At 32.6% G+C, this 26,286-nt stretch overlaps 1 protein-coding gene across 4 annotated transcripts in view; it reads left to right on the forward strand.

Moving 5' to 3' along the window:
- LOC106873316 (mitogen-activated protein kinase kinase kinase 13-B) overlaps positions 1-26,286 on the forward strand; it is a 204,224-nt gene that overhangs the window by 29,987 nt on the left and 147,951 nt on the right. The window contains exon 1 of one of the 4 annotated variants that reach the window (XM_052970020.2): positions 15,043-15,274. The exons of 2 other annotated variants lie outside the window; for them this stretch is intronic. The gene's annotated coding sequence lies outside the window, so the exon portion shown is untranslated. Of the gene's footprint in view, positions 1-15,042; positions 15,275-26,286 lie in introns of those variants that run through there. One more of the 4 variants, XM_052970024.2, reaches the window with a different exon arrangement.

A 26,286-nucleotide genomic window follows, 5' to 3' on the forward strand; every position in this document is an offset into this window, starting at 1 on the left:
GGCCATTATAAAATTTAAATATGCTCTTCATTTGATAAAAGTCTCTATTATTGATTAACATATTCTACTGCCTGTAAAAGCTATCGATATCATAGCATGTGGTTGAAATCTCTGGTGCGATTTACATGAACATTGTCTTGCAATTTATATGAGTTTTGTCTTTGTATGTTTGAAGTAAAAAAAGTAATGTTAGAACATAGTATATATATTTTAATATTTTTGAGAGACTAATATATTTGAAAGACTATCCATAAAAATAGTCTTGGGTGTAACCATTTGAAGAGTTTGATTGTTATTTTAGAGAAAAGTACTTAAGGAAGACAAATTAAGTTTTGTTATAATTTCATTTTTAATTAGTTTCTTGTAGTCTCCATATAATATCAATTTGTCAACATTATTTTGTTAACATCTGGCATTTTTAGCTAATTATCACTATCATAGTTTAATATCCACTTTTCAATGCTTGGATAGGATTTATTGTAGCAACTTTTCTCCAGTTTGGTACCTTTGTATAGCCAAGCCCTACCTGTTTCCTATCATGGTGGTAATATTTCCTCATTGCAGGTTATGTTTTCACAGAATATTGGAAATTAACGACTCTGCTTGTATAACAGTGACACTCATAATTATCACACTATATTATGACAAATAGAACCTAAACATGGGCACACTCACCTCTAAACACACACACACACACACAAACACACACACACATGTATATATGCACACGTGCTTGTGTAGATTTGTCAAGCCAAGTGAGATCGTAGTCGTGGCCAATGCCAGTGTAAAAAAGCACCCACTACACCTTCGGAGTGGTTGGCATTAGGAAGAGCGTCCAACCGTAGAAACCTTACCAAATCAGACTGGAACTTGGTGCAGCTCCCCGGCTTACCAGTTTTCAGTCAAACCGTCCAACCCATGTCAGCATGGAAAACGGACGTTAAACAATGATGATAATGATGATGATGATTACACACACACGCAACAGGTTTCTTTCACTTTTTGTCTACCAGACTCACTTACAAGGCTTTGGTTGGCCCTGGGCTAAGATACTTGCTCAAGGTATTGTGTAGTGAGACTGAACTCAGAACATTGTGGTTGGAAAGCAAGCTTCTTAACCACAGGACTGTGTCTGTGACTATTAATAACATCATCATCATTATCATCATCGTTTAACGTCTGTTTTCCATGCTGGCATGGGTTGGACGGTTTGACTGAGGTCTGGAAAGCCAGCAGCCACACCAGGCTCCAATCTGATCTGGCAATGTTTCTACAGCTAGATGCCCTTCCTAACACCAACCACTCTGAGAGTGTAGTGGGTGCTCTTTACATGCCACCGGCACAGGAGCCAGTCAGGTGGGCTTGGCATCGATCACGTTCAGATAGTGCTTTTTATGTGCCACCAGCATGGGAACCAGTCAGTGGGGGACTGGCATCGGCCATGTTTTGGATTTTGAAAATTTCATGCTCAGAAAATAGAGGCACAATAACTAATGAAACATAGTGACTGTAAAGTTAAGTTGTTGAACAATTGGTTATATGCAATGAATTCAGATGTTTAACTCGCTGTTGTAGTATGCTTCCGGATAAGGTTTGCCTGACTGACAGAAACCGATTTGTATTCCTTATTTGTGAATTGGGTGGCCAATAGTGTGAAGAATATAAAGTAAGTTGTAGAAGCGATTGTTTCAATGCAAAACCACCTAATTCTTGGGAAACTTAATGTAAAAGAAAAGTTAAAAATGAAAAGTTAAAATGAAGTATTTTATGTGCTTAATCATTAAAATATTAATCCAAACCTTTAAAACAATATTGAAAATACTTGATAATTTCATTATTGCTGGATGGTTTCCTAGACAATTTTATTATTAATTGTTATTAAAAGTCGATCATAAATTTAATTTCATTGCTGCTTGTTAATAATTTAGTGATATATATATAGAAAATATTTATAAGCTATTAATGCTCTTCGAGTTACTTCACTTAGAAGAGTATTCATGTATTGCCTGTATAGTTTCTGAATCAATTCCTATGTGGCATGCTTTACATATGAATGTTTTGGTTGGTCTGTTAGATAACTGAAAGAGAATATTGAAATATGACATAGTATGTTACTGAACAACGTATCTATGGCTTAATGAATTAAACTTTCTTCTGCAACATTCGTATTATTGTGACAGAGTCATTGGTTCAATGATGTAAAGACACCAAACTAGAAGCTTAGCCATATTTTGATCCAGACCTCTCAGTCTGTGTCCAAATTCTATGAAGGTTGCTTTCTGTTTTCATCTCTCTCAGTTCAATAAAATGTGTAATAAACTGGAATTGATTCAGTTGACTATGCTACTCCCTTTGTAAAACTGGCTGCTGCTGCTACTACCACCAGCACCACCAGCACCAGCACCACCAGCACCAGCACCACCACCACCACCACCACCATCATCATCGTCGTTGTTGTTGTCATCATCATCATCATGTTGACAGTCACTTTTCCCTGCTTCCATGGGTTGGATAGAGTTTATTTAGGCAGATTTTCTACAGCCAGATGCCCTGCCTGTTGCTGACCATTACTCGTTTCCAAGCGGAGTAATATTTCCCCATGGCCAGACATATTTTTGCAGGATATTGGAAATGAATGGTGCTCATTTACAACGGTCAGGCAATGTCAAGACAGAGATACAAACATATACTGTCTCCTCTTTCTCTCTTTCTCTCTCACACACACACATACACGCGCATGCACACACACACACACATACATACACTCACACGCAAGCACACACACAAACATGCGCACGTGTGTGTGCATGTATACAACAAGCTTCTTTCAGTTTCTGTGTTCTAAATCCACTCACAAGCCTTGTGTGTAAATAACAAGGCAAACAATATAACAGCAAGACAACAGCTTGCTTTAAAATGTGTGTTTACTTTTCAAAGCCATGCCCAGCACAAGTACATGCACATATAGATTTGTTGTGTATTTATTGTATAAGACATCAGCACTACCTTTTCTTTGTAGACCAATTTTAGTTTTAAAATACTCTTTTTTCATTGGTTGAAGTCCAACATGAAGTTTGTGTAAGTCTTACACTCCTCTGCCTCCATTTCTTATTTTTTGTGTCATGTCATTATTCTTATATCTTTTACTTGATTAGTGTGGAGGTGCAATGGCCCAGTGGTTAGGGCAGTGGACTCACGGTCATAGGATTGTGGTTTTGATTCCCAGACCGGGCGTTGTGAGTGTTTATTGAGTGAAAACACCTAAATCTCCACAAGGCTCCTGTACTCTTTCACCAATTTTTCCCCTCACCAACCACATGGTTCTGGGTTCAGTCACACTGCGTGGCCTCTTGGGCAAGTGTCTACTACTATAGCCTCGGGCCGACCAAAGCCTTGTGAGTGGATTTGGTAGATGGAAACTGAAAGAAGCCTGTCATATATATGTATATGTATGTGTGTGTGTGTGTATGTTTGTGTGTCTGTGTTTGTCTCCCTAGCATTGCTCGACAACCGATGCTGGTGTGTTTATGTCCCCATCACTTAGCAGTTCAGCAAAAGAGACCGATAGAATAAGTACTAGGCTTACAAAGAATAACTCCCAGGAGTCGATTTGCTCGACTAAAGGCAGTGCTCCAGCATGGTTGCAGTCAAATGACTGAAACAAGTAAAGAGGAAGAGTAAAGAATATTCACACACACATGATAGGCTTCTTTCAGTTTCTGTTTACCAAATGCACTCGCTAGGCATTGGTCAGCTTTGAGCATACTAGAAGGCACTTGCTGAAGATGCCATGCAGTGGGACTGAACCTGTCACTGTAAACCAATATTGCTGCTTTCCTACTTAATTGGTTTATAGCAAAATGACCAGCAATGACAAGATAAAAAAGCTGTATGGCTACATTGTCTCTAATTAACATTGGTGTACCGAGTACATTTAGATATTTAGGTGTAAAGATATTAGTACAATTCTTGCATGATAATTGACAGATTAAATTACAAAGTAAAACGATCCCTTGATGAAATATGCAAAGCTAAGATGAAAGTCATTATAAATCAAGCTTTAATTTACTAAAAGTTCCTCTGACACCTAGCAGAACTATTGAAATAGTAGTTTACAAGAGTAATTATTGCAGCAATGGTAATTGGTTGTAATTGCCGAATCTTTCAGAAATTTAGCCATATTTACATGAAATTATTTCATTCTTTCCTTCCAAAAATGTAAAACTATATACATACACACACACACACACACACACACACACACCACACACACACACACACACACCACACACACACACACACACACACACACACACACATATATATATATACATACAATATTTTTAGAATATCTCAAAATTTCAATATTTGAGTTTAATCCTATCTTATGATAGGTCTTTTGATATTTTTTCTTCTTTCTTTTCTTTTCAGTTTTTATTAGTTTCAGTCATTAGACTGCAGCCATTCTGGAGCACCACCTTGAAGAATTTTTAGTCAAATGAATCCACACCAGTACTTTTTTATTAAAGCCTGGTACTTATTCTATCGGTATCTTTTGCTGAACCGCTAAGTTATAGTTTGACAAAATTGGCTGGTACAATAAGTACAAGACTTACAAAGAATAAGTCCTGGGGTTGATTTGTTTGACTAAAACTTCTTAAGGTGGTGCTCCAGCATGGCTGCAGTCAAATGACTGAAACAAGTAAAAAAATAAAAGAGTAAAAGAATACCTCTTCATAAGAATCAAGGCTTGCCAGGTTATCATTCTCATTCCTAAAGTTGTTTTTGCAAGATGAGATGAAATGTCTCTGAGTTTCGGGATGTACACAATAAAGATCACATTAAATATAAGATGTCAGGTAGAATAGATTTCCATGGATGGAATTTTAGATTTTAGAGTAAACGTCATGGTTTTCCAGGTGACACCAACATAATATTCATTTCAGGTAGGGTAGTATGGGATTGAGAGGCTTGCTAGGGCACTTCTGTCATGCAAGAAAGACTTCAGTTTGGAAGACATGAAGGTGAGTTTTCAATCTGAGTGGACATAACTGAAAATAGAAAATGATGTAGCCAAAGAAGACATGACAGTTTATGAAGAAATGTTGCAATGAGGAGAAGCAAAAGGAAATTGTGAATATTTATTAATGTCAGTCAACAGATGTTTGTTTCTTGTTAGTGGACCCATTAAATCAATGCTTATGTGATCAAAGAGACAGATTTAATTAACTGATGTGGTTTCTGGACAATAGTATTGTAGATTTAGCTTTTGACAAATGTAACAACCAAAAAACAATTTATTTACATTTAATGTCATTTTACAAATGCAGAAGATTTTGTAGCTGAACAAATTAGGTCAACTGCTTCAAGCCAGGGCAGCAGAGAAATTTGTGCAGTTCTAAAGAGGTTACCCTGTGAAACACTTCTCCAAAAATATGTGATAGAGTATTTCTTGAGAGCACGACGTAAATTTCAATCTCCAGTGTGATATTTTCTAATTCTTAATTTTACTTTTATGTGTTATGTCAAATATATAAGCTACAACTATGCTCGACTCTTTAATAAACAAAATAAGAAAAGCAGGACAAAATATTTTCAAAGATTATTTCTGTCACAAATTTTACCTGATACATGTACTTTTATTTTTATTCTTTTTCTTTTTTTAATTATTAAACTGTAGTAAATCCACTCATTGACTTAAACTTACAAAAGTTTTTAAAACAATTTGTCCATCATTCATAACAATGATGCTACTAATAATAATGAGGTTAACTGTCAATTAGTTATGTTAAAACCTTTTATCATTTAACGGCAATTTTTGTGGTTGATAAGACTACCGTGATTTTGTTTTTCTTATTTCTTTTCTTTGTATGACTCATGGCGCATGATTTTTGAATATGTTTTCAGTATCTTAATATTCTTTGCTCATCTTCAACTTCAAACATTGTGTACATGAAATCTAGTAAGAAGCTGTTTAATTACAGGAAACCACTTTGCTTTTATTGTCCTATATATGTTGTGGGCTGATTATACACAGGAGTTTGTCAAGTGAATATCTGTTTGCCTATTGTATTTCTGATAACAACAGATTACACATAATCTAGTGTTTGTACGATAAGACAGACTATTTAACTAGATATTTTATTTTGATGAAGTTTTGAATTTCAGACACCAACTGTTAATCTTTTTAAGTATATTCATAATTCAGTATCTCCCTAAAATTTAGATTCACAAAAAGTATCAAAATTTTAGTATGTTTACATTAATGTAGGAAAAGTATTGTGTTTGTTTGTAGATAACAATATGACTGTGACATTGTAGTGGAAACCAAGGAATGCTAAGAAATAGAAACTTTGTAAATGTTTAAAAAGGCAAATGCCTTAAGCCATCACAAAATGAATATATAGAAACTAATAAGAATTAGAACTGATCTAATTTGGTTATTCGAAAAATAATATAACCCTTTGATGTTCATGCTGAATAGAATAAATCAACCCTGCTGCGATAGTCGGTGGATGAATATACAGAAATCTTTTATTAAGTTGATGCAGAGCTAAACAGATATTGGTTATTATGCAAAAGAAACACCGACTGTTGTTGCTAGTTATTATCATTGCGATGTTCTGTCTCAGAAGTTTTGTACTGAAATTGAATTTTGAATTACTGAATATACTTCAATATCTCCTTCAAAAGAAATTTATGATCAGCCTACAATTTGAAGGTTGGCTATGATTGCCTAATTTAATTACTTATTCAGTCAAAACTGAGATTTTCATTTTGAAATAATAAATAGTGGCATCCACTTAAATGACTAACATTTAGAAGTGAAAGACGCCTAAATCAAATGAAATTCTTTGAGAAAATCTGTTCAATAATTTTGTAAACAATAAAGATGAATGTAGAGTGAGGTGTCAGTCAGCATGATTATGAAATCTTATAATTGATGTAATTAATATCTTTTACTCGTTACTTGCTTCAGTCATTCGACTGTGGCCATGATGGGGCACCACCTCGAAGGGTCTTAATCAAACAAATTTACCCCAGTACTTATTCTTAAGTCTGGTACTTATTCTATCAGTCTCTTTTACTGAACCATTAAGTTCAATGGAAGTACATAAATCAACTCTAGTTGACAAGTGGTGGAGGAACAAACACAAACACTCTCTCTCTCTCTCTCTCACACACACACAGGCACACACACACACACACACACACACACACACACACACACCTACTTAAATCTCCTTGGTAGTCTCTTGTGTCCAAAAAAGACAATTCCACAATTTCATGCTGAACAACCCACACAGATGATTCGTTTATAGTGATCAAATGCTTGTGCTGTACATGACCTCACTCACTCCATCAAATCAACAATGCCTGTATAGGTAGCGTTCAAGTGATTGCAGAGCATTACCCAGAGTGCATTACCCAGTCCTGAAACTGGAACCATGATCTCACAATCATAAGTGCAACACCCTAACCACTAAGGTCACAATCCCTCATATAAATAAATCCATCCCTCCATCCATCTACACAAGGCATTGGCTGGCCTAGGGCTAAAGTAGTTGAAACTTGCCAAACCAGTGCCATGCAGTAGAACTGAACCTGTAACCATGTGGTTACAAAACAGACTTTTTAACCACACAGTCATGTTGAAATTTTATAAGGAAATAAATCTACTTTAGTTTGAATTTAATTTATTTCAGTGTGTTAAGAATCTAAAACTCAAATATTGTAAATTAACTGTTGAATATTGAAAGCTCATCAGAGAGTTCCAAGAAGGTTTTATTGTTTTCTTAATGTTAGGTCCTTAAAGAATAAAAAAAAAGCTTGCCAAAATAATTTTAAATACACATTTTTGTTAGGTTTGTTTGAGAAAAATATTTTAATTTTCTTGAAGCATATCAAATTTGATCATATTAGTAGGAGTAGATAACATTGAGAACACCCACAAAATAAATAATTTCAAGTACTTGAAGGCTCTTTAGAAGTGGCTGATAGCTTTTGTTATCTTGGTGACCTAATTGGCAGTGGAGGTTGGTGGGTGGGCAATGTTCTGAAGGTATAGTAGGCAGACTAAGAAGAGAGTGGGATAAAGTTTAGGGAGCTATTGCTTCTGCTGGCATCAATGGGATTCATTTTCTGAATGGTGGTGGTGGTGGTTGGTAGAGAGGTTCTATGAGGTTTTTGTACAAAATGTATTGTTGCATCACAGCATAACATTGAATGTAAGGGACGTGCGAAGGTTGGAAAGAGATTAAGTTAACATGCTCCACTTAATGTGTAATATTATATATATTCTATAAGTACAATACCACCCAGTAGCTCGCTGGATTGTGTCAAACTGTCCAACCCATACCAGCATTGGAAATGGACGTTAATTGATGATGATGATGATGATGATGATGATAACGATGATGATTATTATGAATGTGAAGCACAAATGAGCTGAGAGTAAAACTGGAGATAAGAAGAATCAAGTGTAGTGTGCAAAAGAGAAGACGCTGGCAAACAATCTCTATCTCTCCCTCACTCCCTCTCTCTCACACACACACAGACATCAACACACAATTTCTCTCTCTCCCTCACACGCATACACTTTCACTTAACCATGTTAGCAAACTTCAAAATTGGTAAAAGTTATGGTTGAAAATCGATTTTTACACCTATACACGAGTGCCTCTGAGAGAAAAAGTTGACAAAAATGTAGATAGAGTCATGACGAATGTCCTAAAATTGGAGTGACATGCGTGCTAATTTGTGGACGTGCATAAATTACATTTACGTACACACACACACATCCTGCCTTTTATGTATACAGATATGTTTGATCAGAGATGACCTGGTTTACCACAATTCAATGATGGATCCTCTGCATGATTACTTAAAATGCTACAAATAGCAACCAAATCACCATCTAATCACAATCTATGGCTTTTAAAAAAAAAAAAAATACATTGTACAATGTTATGTCTATTTTTGAACGGTGCTAACAACAACCTACAGGTGATTGATCTGTTAAAAAATAACAGCTAGAACTCAATCAAATCACACACAGCTGTCTTCAAAAGAGAAGGAAGCATTAAGAAGTGTAGTCTCTGATGTAAAAGAAAGACAAATGGTCATGACTGGAAAGCTTTTATCATAGATCTACTTAATTAGTGCTGACATGGAGCTAAACAACAACCAAAATAAGAAAGAAGGGTCCTCTCTGTTAGCTATTTTTAAACTTTCCTCTATCCTTTTCCTCCCTCAGCTTGATGTCTTTTGCCATTTGCCTCATTACCCCCATGTCAAAATGGTTGGCTTTTTCATTGTGTTTGACAGTATTGCAGAGCCAGTAACTTAACCAGCTCTGTTGCATCTGGGTTGGTTCCAGAAGCAAGTAACCAGTACATAAACCACCTCTCCACTTATGAATACACCATGATGGGAAAGACAAGTCAATGTGTTTGCAGTGTCCATGGAACTGCATGGGATGCCAGATATCGGTTAAGTATATCCTTAGGGTCCCTGATATTCCTGTAGGGTTTTATTCCCTTAACCATCTTTTATACACTCAATAAATGAAAAATATCTATTAAATAATTGCCATACATAAAAGCACATGTCGCTGCCAAAATGCCATCTTTAAGAAAGTGTATCTGAGTTAATTGTCTCATGAAAATAAATTGCTTTCCTGAAAACTCAATACTTTTGCTTCCATAAATCCCCATTTAACATGCTAAGTAACAGTATGTATATCTTCTTAATCTTAAATACTGAAAATCAAATTCACATTCATGGTAATGTGGCTAACCGTCAGTCTTTAGGTATGGTACAATATTATGTATATTTAAAGACTTCTATAAATTCTGTGATAAACTGATAGGTATTTTGTGCACTCAATGCCATCACCATTTGTGGCATACTCCAGAAAGTATTATTGATCACATGTTTCTTTTATTTATTCTTTCATTAGTCTCCTATTGAAAATGTTTTAAGGAAAAATTCTCACATTAATCAATATATCCACTCCTTTGCATTCTCTAAGTGGACTATGTCTATGCACTAAAATGCAAGAAATAATTTATTGTGTTTGAGAGTGAGCTTGTGTCCTTTTGTGGAATCTAAACCTTACTGTCTTACTTTGTCATATAAAATGGAAATACTAACTGAATTTGTAGTTGTTTATATTTAGTAGCTTAAAGTAGATTTACATTATTGCTGTATCATTTTTCACTAGTTAGATAATGGCAGATAATATTGTCACTGTTAATGTGTTATTGTAGGGATTAAAAAAATTAATGTTGTTTCATCTCTTAATTTCCTGTTATGATATATTAAAAATGAATACTTCAAATAAAAATTTTGCAAATAAATATTTCCCATGATATTAAATTATGCAAATAAATTTTCCCCATGGCATTAAAATGCTGCATTCTATTTTAGCAATCATTTATTTTTTATACTGCAATTTATTAATTTTCTTGTATTTTTATATATATTTTTTATTTTATAATTAGATCAGAAATTATTTATTTATTTTTGTATAAAGCTCCAAGCTGTTATCAGTTTGTAACATAGCATTTGTTGAGCATGCAGAATCAGACCATGCATGATTGATAATTTTTTCCCAAATTTAATCATCTAAAATTTCTTTAAAATTTTAAACAATCTGCACTTATATTCTGAATAATATCGTTATATTATTCACAAGCTTGATATTTAAATAATATTCATTTGGATGGAAGCTTCATTTCTGGTTGTCCATATTTCTATAGCTATTGTTTCATGACACACTCAGATTATTCTGTCAAATTGTTTCTTTCCAGCTGTTTTTTCTTTTCTTTTTATCTGATCCCAAGGTTTGCTTGTTTTACTTCTGGTCTATTATAACCAACCACAATCAGCTTACAAAAGGTTTTCATTTAGTTCTCTTCCTAAATCTGATCTCATATGCATGCCATATATCTTTTCTATATCTAAAATATACAAAGTTTACAAAATCGTACGAGAAGTCTCTTAACAAAAGCCAACAATCTAAACTCTGTCCATGTTAGCCCTTTCATAAAATATTATTCTTTTCTCTCTTTTTCAATTTGAAAAAATAGTTAGAACATAAGAATCTGACTGCTTTATGTGTTTTGTATAGTATGTCCTGTTTATCATGGTGTTCAACTTTCTTGTTTTATTTAAGTTATATTTAGATTACTAATTATCGGATCAGTAAGCTAGTAGAGGCTGTTCTAGCCAGACTATGCACTTTTCAGATGGTTTGTCTGGGACACTGAAATAAAGAGGCTAAAGGCATTCTTTAAAAGTTTTAGTGTTATTATTATTTTTTTTTTCTTTGTTGAGTATTTTAACCTTTTTTTGCAAAGTGGTTTTACAATTGTGGGACTTTAATTGCTAAACTATTGCATAAACATTTTGTTTTTGTATTTGGTTTGCAAGATTCTTGATGTGAACTCATGTATTGAAACAAATTTTGTTCCATCTTGGGAGGGTCATTATGCCAATAATAAACACATGCACTGGTTCTATTTCACTTTTTTCTATCAACGTTAGTCAATTAGTTAATCATTTAACCAATTAACTGATCAGTTGTTTGATGAACCATTTAGTCAATCAATCATTTAGCTAAATTTGTCAAAGCCCTTTTGTCATCATTCACAACCTCATCAATGACATGCCCTCTTTACTCCAGGTCTGCTTCGGAAATGTCTGTCTCTTATTGTATTAACAATTCTTTTTATTTCTCACTGTATTTCAAGTAAGCTTCAACATGTCTTTATCCAAATGTTGTCAAATCATTTTCCTAAATACCTACATTACTTTCAAGTTCATTTTTTCAGCCTTGTATAAAAACCAGAACAAACCACAAGACATCAATTATTTTATTTGTGGAGAATGACTACAGGCTGCAAGCAAACCATTTCTTACTTGAAACTTCAAAAAAATTATACTTAAAAATTGACCATCCATATTGGTTTCAAATTTTGGCACAAGGCCAGCAGATTTGTAGAAGGGTGTAAGTCAATTACATTGACTCCCTAAGGCTCAACTGGTACTTATTTTATTGGTCCTGAAAGGGTGAAAGACAAAGTAGACCTTGGTGGAATTTGAACTCATGAAATGCCACTAAGCATTTTTCCCAGTATGGCAATGATTCTGTTGACTTGCTAGCTTTTAAATTGACTATTCATATCAACCTCACTTCTTCTCAAACACTGTTGGTTTTATGGCTTTACAGTTAACTTATTGATACTGCATAGTCATAGCCACCTGAAACATGCATTATACAACATTTGTTTGGGATATAATCCTTTCTTTATGACAAAAGAAGAATATCTTTGAACAGTATCCAATCAGGGACTATGCTACAATTCAACAAGCTTTTTACATTCATCATACAACATAATTTAAACACCAATTCAAGTTAATAGTCATCATAGTTTTCAGATCTCGGTTGATTTATTATGTCAACATTGTAGTATATGTCATTAAGCACAAACTGATTTTTTTGTCGCTGCAATTTTAAGTTCTTTCCATGCCTTTTATATGCAGGAAGTATGTCCACATAATCCTTTGGTGTTGGTTTGTAGAGATTTGTACTACCCAAACTTGGATTGTGTAGATTTGGCAAATATTTCTTGAACTAAAATATTTGTTTAAGCATATAAACCAATAATCCCTTTGATTTCTTCAAATATCTTGCTATCTATGATCCTGCACTTAAGTACAGATCAAGAATACATGGAATCAATATCTCACTTCTGCAAACATCACATTTTAACTGATTTTTTCTATGGACAGTAAATTAGTTTTAATTACCTTTTGGCTCTTTTTTAATTTTTTGCTTAGCTTTCAATGAATTAATAGTGGTTTCAAATTTTGGCACTAGGCCAGCATTTTCAGGGGAGAAGTTTAACTCAGTTACATTGACCCCAACTTTAACTGGTACTTATTTTGTCGACCCTGAAAGAATGAAAAGCAAAGTTGAACTTGATGGAATTTGAACCTAGAACATAGAGATGGATGAAATACCACTATGCATTTTGTCCAGTGTGTCAACGATTCTGCCAGCTGACTGTCTTTTACAAAGAAATGAATATTTAAACAATAAAAAAATTTTATTGAAGTGGCTGTGTGGTAAGTAACTTGCTTACCAACCACATGCTTGACAACCAATGTTGGTGTGTTTACGTCCCCGTAACTTAGCGGTTTGGCAATAGAGACTGATAGAATAAGTACTGAGCTTACAAAGAATAAGTCCTGGGGTCGATTTGTTTGATTAGGGGCACTACTCCAGCATGGCTGCAGCCAAATGACTGAAACAAATATAAAAAATAAAAAGAAAACAGTAAATAGAAAATTAATTAGAAATAAAACAATAAAAATAATTCCAAACCCTTAAAATTTTTCTTTAATTTTTAAAAATAAATTTAGTGATGAATATATTTTAGGCAGTGAACTATCATTAAATATTTTTTAAACTGTCATTATATTGGTATCCCAAATCCCCATATGAACTCAGCATGAGTTGAAATCAGAGTACAGACATATTGTAAAGTGTTATAACCAATGTTCTAACACACACACACACACACACACACACACACACACACACACACATGCTTACATACAGATAGAGGGAGAAAGAGAGTAGGAGAGAGATGACTGCATTGATTTACAGAACATTACATAGGCAGATAGATAGAATGTTGAGATCAATGAAATCAACTGTGTGTGCACGTATGTATATGTGTGTGTCATACATCATGTTACTCTTATAATAGATGTGTTTATGCTATTATTAATGTAATTAGCAGTGTCGCCTAGCTGTCTCTGTTTGTTTATCCCACAAAGGGAGATAACTGATTGTATTGGATTTATTTCCCATGAAGTGTAAGATAATCTTATATCTATAATTGTTTAATAGTTAAACGGTATTATTGCTATTTATGATATATAATTATTGAAACTACACCAATAAGATATTTGTTATAATTATATTTTCATTTAAAGCATTTATTTTGAAAATTAGTATTCATTTCATTAGTATTAATTTGCCATGAAACTTGAAATCAGTTGCCGTTAGGAAGAGTATCCAGCTGTAGAAACCTTGTCAGATCAGATTGGAGCCTGGTGCAGCCATCTGGTTTGCCAGTCCTCAATCAAACCGTCCAACCCATGCCAGCATGGAAAGCAGACGTTAAAAAACGATGATGATGATGATGATGGTATATATACATACATTTATACACACACACACACACACACTCACATCTATATATCATTATGTGCATTGACACATGAACACACACTCATTTATTTACACAGATATGTATTTTCTAAAGCAGATAGTCATATTCAGTGATTTGTATAAAAGTATATTATATATAAATCTATTATTATGGTTTACAAAGTTTTCATGGTATTTATTAGTGTCTATTATTCTGGATCTATTCAAACACTGTTGCAAGTTTCTGTTGGTATTTAAGCTTGTTTTTAATTATTGAATTAATATTTTCTAAGATTTTTCCACTTTTTCTGTAAGTCTTTTTACATTTTGAAAGAAAAAAAGGCAGAAAACTATTGACTGAAAATCAATGACAAAAAATAATGAAATGGAATAAAGCAAATGAAAAAAGTAAATCAGTGTGGTTTCAATTCTTGAATAGCATTTTCTAGAAAAAAACAAATTACAAAAGAGACTTATCTATCTCTGTGTTTTATTAGAAATGTAAGTTTGCTTTACTGGGATTCAAATTCAGAGCAACCAGGTCGTTGGATTCAATAATATGTTTGCAGTTGCAAATTAAAAGCAATAAGATATAAGTTAATGCTATGAGTATTTTTCATTTCATTATTCTGTTTGTTAGTTGTGTATTTCAAATGCATTGATTTTTTCTTGTTAATATTAGTATATCTTAAAATATCATTTTGTCTACTTTTATTCATTTATCAAGCTATCCTGTTATTTGCTACTTGTTGCTAATCAACTTTCTTTAACTCCCCTTTTGCCTGCTATCAACTATATGACCTCTTACCCCGCCCACTATAAACTTTGTATGTTCTACCTGCCACTGTCAAAACTTGAAAACTTGTATAGCAATGAGTCACCAGCCTAACACTACATTCTAGCACAGAAGTCCATTTAGTGTACATAATTCTCAGTGACAGCAAGTGGTTTTAAGTTGTAACAAGCTTTCTTTACCTTATATGATTGTATTTAATATTTATCCTATTCCGGGCTTTTTTTCATCCTATTGGAACTTTAAAAGCCGGGGTAAGTTTCATTTAAGTAAAGATTAACTGATTGTTGGTAAGACAAAAGGTGTTTTATTCTATAAAATGCAAAGGCACGTTGTTATCTCTCCCCAAATATTTTACAAATACTTCATTCACTCCAAACTTTCAAACAGGTGTTCATGTGAATTTTTATCTAGATATGTAACTGTTGTCATAATAGGCACTAAACAATATCATACTATTTATAATTATGTATAAATGTTGCTTAAAGTGTAAAAAAAAAAAAAAAAAGGAGAAATTATCAGATAAAAGTAAACGATGTTTTATCAATTGCTTTCATAATATAAATTATTCATAGAAATGCTTTTTTTAACTTCAAAACTCATTTAATCAATGATTTCGTAGATAAATGCTCTTATGTTTTCACCCAACATTAATGTGGATCTTCATTAAAACTCGTAGATTAATTCAATTGTTGAAAGTGTTTAAATTTTCCATTTATTTTGTTGGCATTAATATTTAAAACAAAAGAAAATTCATTTTGGTTTATCTCCGGAGAAAACTTAAAGAAGTAAAATATTTTTTGTATTTTACTTCTGCTTTCTTTCTTTAGCTTTTGTGTTTTTTGTGGAGAGAAACATCACAATGTATTGTATTCTTAAACTTCTCAAAGCAATTATATGTCAAAATTTAAGTGACAGGTAAACAACTGAATTTATGAATGGACTTAATTTTGTTAATGTGACAAATGAAAGGCATAAAACAATTGATGAGTATTTAGATTGCAGAGTACATATTTTATCAAAATGCTGTTATGGTTATAAATACCTTCTTCAGCATGACTAGCTATGTGTGTTTAAATATGTTGCTTAAGCTCTAAGTTATATCATAATCATTAGCATACATGTGATATTGTTCTCACACATCAATATAATTAACAGAGTAATTAGTTATCAATTTTTATAATTTTGGTTGAAATCTGTCAGCTCCCAATGATTATTTTTATCTAAAAGTTGTCTTGTTTTCTACAACAAAAATCCATTTTACCGGCCTTAAGAGAAACTCTTCATAAATTTTTTAGCTCAACTTTTTAGATTTTCCAAAGGGATTCTATTTTCATATGTTTTTTATATCTGAAAATATCAATTGCTCAAATGATTGTGCTACATAGCATTTTACTTATCAATACAGTACAACAACAAAATATTATGTAAAATTTATTCATGTAAGAAATATATCAATCATAATTAATTTCTTATCTAAATTAATAATGCAATTAAGTGATAATGATGATGGCATGCATATTTTTTCTTCTGCTTATCTATTTGCACATTTGATAGAAATCATTTATTGTATTATCCAAACACTTAAAACAATGATTTATCTTTTCTAAGATGCTTCTGATTTATACACTTCTTTAGTCAATTATGATTTGATTTGTAATCTAATGAGAATTGAAACTGACTTCATTTCATGAAAAATAGTAAAATCTAAAAACTTATATCTTCTTGTTGCTTATTCTCTAAGAGAAAAAGTTATTATTATCAATCTCAAATAAAATAATGGAACATATACATTTCGGCAGGAGGGATTGATGTAGACTAATTGGAATATTAACTAACTTTGAGGCTTGAAGCTTTTATGAGCACAAAAATGTGATTTAAGGCATAATGGTGATTTAATAACAGATCTATATCTTATACAGAATGGTTTCAGATGGCTATGCATAATTCCTAATGTCTCTTCTACTCAACATACAAAGTTTCTGTGTTTACATATTAAGATTGCGTACCAACAACAAAAAATTACACAGTCAAGCTTCATATTGGAACTCCTAGTATAAACATATTTTAGTGATCCAAAAAATTAACATATTTGAAAACAAAGTCTTTCTTTATATTGCATTCTTTCTACACACTTTAAAATGTATCAACTTTGTTATACATTTTAGGTAGAAACAAAGAAAAGATATGTGCTAGGTGTGTTAATTTTATAAAGCTGTCAGCAAGGTGCATTTATAAGTAACTCATAGGAAAATCCTTTTTAAAATGTTACCTGTTTGTCTGTCTATCTGTTTATCTGTCTACCTATCTGTGTATCTGTTTGTCTATCTATCTGTCTGCCTATCTCTCTATCTATATGTATGTATGTATGCGTAGCCATCCATCCATCCAACTTTTTTACCACTATCGTCATTATCATCATCATCATTTCATTGTCATGATTAACTCTCTAGCTCTCTACCACAACTCAGTATTTCTTCTATTACCATCGCTTATTTTCTCTTTTACTCATTTTCTTTCCATACATCAACTAATGTTCTAAATACCTTCATACAGATACATTCAACCTCTCTTTAAAGTCAATATTTGCTCACTGTGTCAAATTAAACTTCAGTTTTATACAGAAAAATCACATTAATACAGACATCATCAAAAAAAAAAAAAACTCCACCTGGTTGTCAAATCTGTTGGAAATAACAACTACATTTTTCTTAAATCAAATTCTCCTTTCTTTAAATAAGGAAAGAATGCATTGAAGGAAGTAGTCCCAGATATCCCTAAAAAGAAGTGATGGCTATGGCTGGAAAGCCTTTGATTAAAAGTCTGCTTGAATGGAAAGCTAAACAGCAACAACAACAATAGCTGTCCTTCTCATACTGCAAGAAGGAATATTGTGAGTGATAAAGAAAACTTCTTGTCATGCAAATGATAAAATATATGATAACTGCATTGAAGAAAAACAAGAAGCTATAGATATTAAATAACCTAACTGTTAACTTGTTGAGCTCTTTCAATTTCAGAATATCAAATACAATGGCTTTTTTTAAAGCTTCAAGTTTTGTTATTTAGAAACTATTTTCAGTTTTCAATTAGTAAAAGCAAACTAAAATAAATTGACTTTTGAAGGATTGCTAAGCATTTCCTTGAAGCTCTGATTTCAAGATAAAATTTCTAGTTTGAGCTCCTCTTAAAATATAGCTTTCTAAATGTCTTTTACACACACACACACACACACACACACACACACACACACACACACACACACTGTTATATATATAACAGCATATATATATATATTTATTTATTATTATCATTATTATTATTATTATTATTATTATTATTATTATTATTATTATTATTATTATTATTATTATTATTATTATTATTATTATATATATATATATATATATATATATATATATATATATATATATATATATATAGTGTTTTAGCAATTATAGTTTTGTTTTGCAATTGTATATTTATTTACTATATCTTGAGAAATAATCAGCTTGATATTCTGAAACTTGAATACAATTTTCTAAGTGAATTCAAATCAAAAGTAAATGTGTATGCGTTTCTGCATAGATATATGAATATTTATAATTTGCAGAATATCATTTGCTATTTTATGTAGTATCTAATGAAATTAGGAAGTGAATGTCTCCAAGAATGTTTTTCAGCTGATTTGTTTTGTTAAAACTTCTCGTAACAATTGCCTGATTAAGAGAAAAAAAAAAAAGTTTAGTTATTGTAACAAATGAACAATATTAGGAAATCTGCTGTGTGATCAATTTAAAAGTATGAGTGCAGGCATGACATAGGTACAGGCCTGGCTGAGTGTTAAGAGCTTTGCTTCTCAACCACATGGATTTTTGCTTCAATTCCACTGCATAGTTCCTTGGGCAAGTGTCTTCTACTATGGCCCCAGGCCAAGCAAAGCTTTGTGAGTAGATTTGGTAGACAGGAACTAAAAGAAAACCATTATCAACATCATCATCATCATTTAATGTCACTAATCTCTTTAGATTTTTCTAATAAATTTAAGTGTATGTTATAAGAAAATAGGCCCCCAAAACTCAACATATTCTAATCAATGTCTTTTATTTTACTGATACCTCCTGTAGAAATGTTCATACTTCTATTATTTTATTTGAGCTTGATATGATAAACTGTTTGCTAGAAAACAGGCAAGCAGAAAGTATAATATCAACATATTTTGATAGGAAATATTATTTTGCTTTGAGGTTTTTTCAAGTCACTTGCAGCTAAACTAATTTCTAGTTTTACTAAAATATTAGTTACTTAGCTGATTATTTTTAAAACTGTGTCTCAGTTTACACAAATAAGCATGGCTGTGTGGTAACAAAGCTTGCTTCCCAGCCACATGGTTCTGGCTACAGTCTCCACTGCATGGCACCTTGGGCAAATGTGTTCTACAATAGCCTCAGGCTGATCAAAACCTTGAGTAGATCCAGTATATATATATATGTGTGTGTGTGTGTTTGTCTTTGGCCTGTGTTTGTCCCCTACACTGCTTGACAACTGGTGTTAGTGTGTTTATGTCCCCATAACATTAGTGGTTCAGCAAGAGAGACTGATAGCATAAGTACCAGGCTTAAAGAGAAATAAGTACTGGGGTCAATTCATTTGACTGAATTTCTTGAAGGCAGTGCCCCAGCATGGCCACAGTCTAATGACTGAAACAAGTAAGAGATAAAAGGTATATGTATACATTCACTTATTCTTTTATTCTTGGTTCTGTTCCTTAGATTATGGTTTTAGTCAAGTCTTATTGACCCCAGAAACTATTTCAGCTTGATACTTATTTTATTGGTTGGTGGATTCTGAAGAAGTTAGGGGTAAATGAGTGGATTGTGAAAGCTGTACAAGCCATGTACAAAGGTGATGTCAGTGAGTATAGTGATGAATCTAGTGTAGAGATAGGCATCCATCAGGGTTCAGTTCTCAGTCCCTTCCTATTCGTCATTGTCCTCCAGGCCATAAAATAGGAATTCCAGACTGGTTGTCCCTGGAACTATTATATGTTGATCTTCATCTTGTAGCAGATTCTGTTACAAAACTAGAAAAAAAATTCCAGATGTGGAAGCAAAACCTGGAATCAAAGGGCTTAATTGTTAACTTAGTAGAAATTAAGGTTCTAAGTAAGCAAGAAAATATATAGGACTTTCCCTCATCAGGCAAATGGCCCTGCTCGATATGTAGAAAAGGTTGTTGGTAGGAATTCTATAATAATATACTCAGTGCAAGTTATGGACACAGAAGAGGTGCAGTGGAACAATAGGAGGTTAACAGAGAAGGTGGTGTTTGTTTTTGGAAGATGCACAGGAGCCATAAAAACTACAGATACTCAGTAAATCGATTTTATCAAATGCTCCAGAGGCTCTTTAGCGGTAGTAGATAATTTCTTCTACCTAGGGTACCTAATTAGCTATGGGAGAGGATGCTCTGAAAGTGTAATCACTAGAATAAGATTGGATAGAGAAAATTCAGAGCTTTTGCCTCTGTTGGCAACCAAATGTCTCTCTCTCTCTCTCTCTCTCTCTCTCTCTCTCTCTCTCTCTCAGTGAAAGGAAGATTGTATGATGCATGTATACGAACAACAATACTACGTGGTAGTGAGACATGGGCTCTGAATGCAGAAAACATGCAAAAGCTACTAGAGAGGAATGAAACTAGTATGCTCTGCTGGATGTGCAATGTCAGTGTACATGTGTGACAGAGAATTAGTGTTATGAGGGAAAAGTTGGGCAAAAGAGGAATTAGAAGTAGTGTGCAAGAGAGAAAACTATATTGGTTTGGTCATGTGATGTATATGGATGTAAACAGTTGTATACAGAAGTGCTGATCACTTAAAGGGGACAGAGTTTGTGGAAGAGGGAGACACTGGGCCTTATGAAGGAGATAAGTAATGACTGAAATATCTGGTGCACTGCTGGTGCCATGTAAAAAGCACCCAGTACACTCTATGGAGTGATGGGCATTAGGAAGGGCATTCAGCTGTAGAAACCATGCCAGACCAGACAATGGAGTCTGGCACCACCCCTTGCCTTACCAGCTCCAGTCAAAATGTGCAACCCATGTCAGCATGGAAAACAGATGTTAAGTGATGATGATGATGGTGATTTATTGAATGACTAATTTAACTTATTAATGTAAGGGGATGTAACTCAACACTGATTTTACAATGGTCCAGCCTTTACCAGCATTAAACATGAATGGTTAAATGATGGTGATGATGTATATGCAAACACATGAACACACACATATAGCTGTGCGCGTGCGTGTTTTGGCCTTTTGTATTCTGTCTACCAAATTCCTCTCATTAGGCATTGGCCAACCCAATTCTACTTGGTTGCAAAGTGAACTTCTTAATGATGCAGCTATGCTTGTATCTACACATACTTACACACTCACACATGTGCACATAAACTCACATGAACAACACATACACACACACACTGTGTGTTTTCCAGTTTTTAGAATAGATACTACACACACATACACACTCACACATGTACACACAAACTCACATGAACAACACACACACACAAACACCCACACACTGTGTTTTCCAGCTTTTACAATAGATACTATTTTTTCTTCAGTCTTATTTAGGGCAACGAAAACGAGTGACTAAAAACTGTGAAAGGGCATCCAGCCATAAAACACTGTCACAAAAGTCTTATTTACTACACACCCTGCTTGAGAAAGTGTATGTAAAAAAATGACATAATAATAATAATAATAATAATAATAATAATAATAATGATGATGATGATGATGATGAATATGCTCATAAAAAATTAACAAAAGAAGAAATCTATGTATATTCTTTTGGTTTAACACATTGCTTATTGTTGTCCTAGTGGTGACTAACTGATCAATAACATATTTGATTTTGTGAAAAATATACTCCAGACTAAAATTTTGCAGTGGTGGTACACAGAAATCTCAATAATGAATGATTAGTTTGCAGCTTGGTAAAACAGACACCATGTTTCCTCCTACCCACTAATTGTGCAAAGCAGATAGATTGTCTAGACTGTTTTCATAGTTAAATTAAAATATGTCATCACTACTTACTCAGAAAATATAGATAAAAAATTACTTTTAGACATGACAGTTTGTGAGATATTAAATTTGTACATTACCGCTATAATTAATTTGATTTTGACTTCTTGAATTCAAACTTGTTTACATTAAGTCAATTTATCAAAAATAGACTATTCTATGAAAATGTATATCCAGATTTCATAAATTTCTATCCCTTTACATTTTAAGATATATACATTACAGATAAAACTCAATTGCAGGTAAATTACAGGTAAAACTCAAATGATAATCCACCTGCAACATAATGTGCTGCTCAGTTATGCTGCCAAAGAACGCTCATAAATGTACAATTTATTTTATGATTATAAAGAAATGTTCTATCATAATTAATCCTTGAAATAATTTTAAAGTTTTAAAATGCTAAAGTTTCATAAATGTTGGTCAACTTTAGCTGCAGGGCCCAGTTGGGAGCATTTGAAATGATAAGCATAATGTTACTCCCATTATGATAATTGCAGTATAACAATATTGGTCATGTTGTACAATATAATTGCATTTCTGCCGGGTTCTTTTTTCTCTTCATAGCTTAACAAATAAGTAACCATTTCTAATTTTTCAATTTATAAGACTTATTAAGAATTCTATTTACATTGAAAATTAAGAATATGTTCACCTTTCTATCACTCTGAACTACAATTAATGATACTTATAAACAGTTGAAGTAAAAAAAAAGAGAGAATTAGTTTTGTATTCAAAATTATAGTGTCTAGTTGATTATTATTATGGAAAATAAATTCATTTGAAAAAAGTGGGACATAATTTTTTTTCAAGTGAATTCATAGAAATAACTTCATCAATATAAGTATGCTTGTATAGTTTGATTTTTTTTTCAGTCTTGTGAATTGAAGTAGATTTATATTTATTTAACCTATTGAAATTTTCATTGTTAAATCAACTGTCATCTTCAGCTAGAATATTGTATATACAAAGACTTTGGATTAGTAATTCAAATATTTTATCTATCTATAATCCATAAGTGATAACCTAACATACTTACTCTAAGAGGTTATAGATTTAAACTATTTCTTAGATGACATTCATTTAAATAAAATCTTATATTTGATGGAAACAATGACCAAATTTGAAAGACTTAAAAGTTGGTCTAAATGTTAGATTGGTTGGATATTATTGTGAGCTTCTTTTATATTTATATCTAACCATTAATCTTCAGTTTATAACATTTTGGGTATGTTTATCAAACTGAATTTCCTAGCAGACTTAATTATGTTCATGTGTAGTTGAATTATACTTACCTGACTATTCAAACTGCTGCCTTTTCATAGATTATATCTTACTTAATTCAACATACTTAAAGTGAAAAAGAAATTTTCTGCAGTGGTAATTTTTCACGAATAATTTAGATTTGGAAAATAAAGCAAAATAATGATAAAATCAATATATTCAGATGTGGTGCTTTGTGAAATAATGAACTGATGTCTAGCTTTAGCAGACTTAGCTCAATGTACATGAATCAAAGAGTAAAAATTTTATATTTGATGAAATAGGATAAATATCTTTAGAATCAAAGAGTGATAGAAAGAAGAACCATTGAAATTATTCTCTTTCAAGTGATGTAATTTGATAAAATAGAAGCCACAAAAATAATTCAAAACTAAATAGCAAAATACATTTTTTCTCATGATATCAGTGATACTTTAATCTTGTTTTGTATCTGTTTGTATTTCTAAAGTATTTTTAAAAATCATTTTATATGATATCATTTATACGAAGAGTATATATGCTGAGGATATTTGTAAGATAATTTAGCATATAGTTCTTTTACATTTCTTTTCTTTAATTTTCTTTTTTTTTTTTCTTTTTTTGAAATGGTATGAAACAATATATAGACATTTCAGTCTATTGGTACATTTTCATAAATTAATTGTATGGCTCTCTTTTGCAAGTTCTTAGACTCATATAATCTATCATATTTATAGTATTTAAATAAACTGACATAAGGAGCTAACTTTGCTATACAATGACTGAGGTCAAATCTGGACAAAAAAGAAGGAAGCCATTGTGTAGAATTGTTTACAGATCAGAGGATGTGAACAGGATTAGTCAATAGTGCTTATTTACTTGGTTATTAAACCAATGAAGATGATGATGATGATGATGATGATCATGACGATGCCACTGTAACTGGTAAAAGCAATTTTTAGTAAGGTTAAGCATTTGATAAAACAAAGATAATATAAATTAAGATAGTATATTAGTTAACTAGAAGAAATACCCGGCGTTGCCCGGGTTAAAGAGAATAATGAAATCTAAAAACGCCGTCTAGACTACGCATCATCTTTATATATAGAGATGTATATACACACACGCACCCAAACACACGTATATATATGTATATCAATATAAATATATGAAAGTCAATGAAGTTTCGTAAAAGAAGGTGATCATGTACATACTTTCTTGCTGTTGTGATTATAACACCTCATTGTAAACTATGTTCCTTGTTTTCCCTTGTGGAGCATATACAAATAGGTTTTTTGTTGCTGCCCACTCTTGAGCAGCCAACATGCAGTTGTCCATGTGAGAAGCAGGGCTCTTCCAAGAGAAGACCAGCTACAGACAGTGTTTGACCCTGATATTTGCTTATGGACATGGCAAAAGTCACACGAAGGGGGAATTGTAGTCTTCTGAATGTAAAAGGAATGTCTGCTCCTGATGGAGTAAGAGGAATTCTTGGAATAAAGACGTCATCCCCTTTTGCACATCCAGAAAGAATGGTAGCTTCGATAACGTGTGACATCATTTTCTAAATAATGCTCATCTTTTATGTTCGGGTTAAAATTTCATCAACATCAAAAATATATGAATTTTCATGGGAGTTATGGCTGTTATGCAAAGAATATAATTTCCAAATTTCATAAAGATCCATTCAGTACCTTTGACGTAGTTTTGGATAAGAAAACAAATGACTAATGTGTGTGTTTGTGTGCATGTGTATGTGTGTGTGATGGGTGTATATATGTATAGATATCTGTATGCATGTATGTATGTATATATGTGTACATATTACATGTACATCTATATATATATATATACATCTACACATATGTATACATATACATGTATGTATAGATCTATATATATATACATATACGTGTACATCTATATGTATACATATACATCTCTCTCTCTCTCTCTCTTTCTCTCTCTCTCTTTCTCTCTCTCTCTTTTTCTCTCTCTTTCTCTCTTTCTCTCTCTCTCTCTCTCTGAAAGTATCTGTCATTACAGTATCGAAATGGTGTACATATGCATCTCTCTCTCTCTCTCTCTTTCTGTCTCTCTCTTTCTCTCTTTCTCTCTGTGTGAAAGTATCTGTCACTACAGTATCGAAATGTGATTGTTTCAGTTAGTGGAATAGTTTCATTTTTAAAGTGAAAGTATTTGACATGAGTGTTTTTGTTTCACTTTTGACACGTAATACGTAAATAGTGGAGGAGATATTATGTTGCCGTGTGCTCGAACTCTGCGAGAAGTTAAACATTTTTTTTTGACTAAAACACAACTGGAACCCTAAGTAAGGCATGTGTAAAATTTGAATGAAATTGGTTGCGTAGTTCTCGAGTTTTAGGGATTCACACAGACAGACAGACAGACAGACAGACAGACAGACAGACAGACAGACAGACACACATTCTCATTTTTATATATATAGATAGCTTTATTAGACAGATTGATGGAAACAATTCTCATTTCAATTTCTTCAAAGTGTATTTGATAAGAAAATCATAGACAAATGAATTTCTAGGATATTGAAGGTTGTTTAGTGATTTGTTGTATTTTATACCTTGAATTTAACACTGTTATAAAATTTTCTACTTTCATTATTTGGACAATCCTAATGTCCTCTCTCTTGTGTATCATTGTTGTAGCTGACATTGTAGATGATGTTCTCATGTACACTTGTATTTGCATGAGCCAATGACAAAGCCTTTGCTTTGAAGCTTGATCTGCTAGAAAAATCAGTCAAATCTCCCTGAAATCACACCTTACGATCCTGAAATAGAAAAGGTTGGATAATATAGTCTGAGTACATAATGCCTAAAAAAATGATGGGATGGTCATGGTCAGAATATCTTTGGTTAAGATTACAACTGACCTATGACTAAATAAC

The sequence above is a fragment of the Octopus bimaculoides genome, chromosome 8 (assembly GCF_046866305.1).
Source record: "Octopus bimaculoides isolate indiv1 chromosome 8, ASM4686630v1, whole genome shotgun sequence".
Classification (NCBI taxonomy): Eukaryota; Metazoa; Mollusca; class Cephalopoda; order Octopoda; family Octopodidae; genus Octopus; species Octopus bimaculoides.